The following is a 1,930-nucleotide window of genomic DNA, read 5'->3' as shown; positions in this document are numbered from 1 at the left end:
TTCTTTACTAAAACAACCGTCAAAACTATTCAGAACTAGCTGTCCCGGTGAACTTCGTGTCACTTAAAAACCTTTCCTGGACTTCCACGAATATTTTAAGACTAAAATTAGCCCAATCCGTTCAGCCGTTCTCGAGTTTTGCGCTTAGCAACACATTCAGCGACTCATTTTTATATTTTAGATGTAGGTTTATTGGTTTTAAACTTTTAAAACGACGCTTTTGTTATAATTTATATACTTATTTTAATAAATCATTTACTTTTTAACACGCCTAACTTTATATAATTACTTTATGTACAATTTATTATAGCGATCTTGAGATTGGCTGGATTTGTGTCGGGCTAATAACATCTTTTGTCTGTCTGTCCGCCATTGTTGTGTTAAACGTATTAACCACTTACTGTTATGAGTTATTATCAGAGAGATACGGCCATTGTCTCCGAAATGATTAGAGATTGGTGCTGATGATGATTATATTTAGATTACCCACTATTTGTAACTGTTAATACAACATACACTAATAATATTGAAATTTGTTATTTTAGGGCAACAAAATTGTTATATTGTGCAGGTAGCTTCTCACACTTACAATCAGAAATCTACTTTTTTTTTTAAATTAAATTTTGAAATTGCCTTTTTGATTCTGTAGTGTTTAATTAATTTTGTACATTTTTCGCTGTTAAATTTGAAAACCTGAGAAAAAATAGAACATCTTTTTTCTCAGTTTGTTCGAATCAACATAAAATATTTTGTTTACAGCAATTAATATTAATTAAATATAATTTTAAAAGTAGTCGCGCGTTGAAGTCGTTTCTTAGCTACGCCGTAGCGGGGACTCGTAGACTCTGACTAGAAGCGGCATTCGTGATGAAAACATCTGTAAACACAAAAATTACTAGTTTATTAATTCAAAAAGGGTCACTTTATCACAATAATTATCACTTTAATAATTTAAAAACGGTCACTACTTTTTTCTACAAACATGCGAACTTTTTTTTTTCACATCTGTGCAATGAAACTGATTAAATTTTTTTGATGACATTAAGCACAGATGATGAAGGTATAAAAAGACTACAAAATGGATATACACAACTCATTCACGTTAAAGATCAATTATTAAAAAAAAACTATACTTTTAATTTTTTTTATTTCATAACTACTCACAATTTAAAAAATTCAGACAGTCAAACGTAATAGTTTTCAACATGGACAATAGTCTACGCTTAAGCCAAGCTTATTCTCCAATTTTACACAAAATCTAGCTCGTACTGTGTAATTCGGGTGCACAAGAACAAAGAATGTTGGTGACCTGTTCTAGCGTTTGTTTCGGTCGCAAAAACCGCGTCGTGCGGCACCGTTAGTCGGAAGGGGGTCAATTAGCCCCCCCCGCGCCCCCCCGCACCCCCCTTTTGACCCCCTTTGCCCCCCTTGACGACTTTGACTAAGACAATTAGTTTGAGCTTTTAAATTGTTTATATAGCTGTTTTAAAAATGATTCTAATGGATTTTTGCTGTGAGATTTTTTAGCAGCTGGTGTTTATTTTTGTCAGGTATATTAATGAAAACGAGCTTATAGTATATCTGGTTATGGTTGGTTTGTTGGTTGGAAATATAAATGATGACTTTATTGAAGATAATGTTGGGGTACCGTACATTTTGCCCCGACTTCTAATAGCCTATGCTGTTCTATAGTATGCACGTGTGGCGAATTTAATCAAATTGGCACATAAGTTTGGCTCTTATGCAAAATACACATTTATGGTATATTCTGAATATACCTAGTGACTGCAAAATATTGCAACGCACCTGCAGCTCTTCAAATGCTGCGGGTATCTAATGTCCATGGGCGACGGAAGTTGCTTTTCATCAGATGATCCGTTTGCTCGTTTGCCCCCTTATTTCATATAAAAATACAATGTCAATTGTATTG

This window comes from Aricia agestis, chromosome 8 (assembly GCF_905147365.1).
Source record: "Aricia agestis chromosome 8, ilAriAges1.1, whole genome shotgun sequence".
Taxonomy (NCBI): Eukaryota; Metazoa; Arthropoda; class Insecta; order Lepidoptera; family Lycaenidae; genus Aricia; species Aricia agestis.
This window is presented reverse-complemented; position numbering follows the sequence as displayed.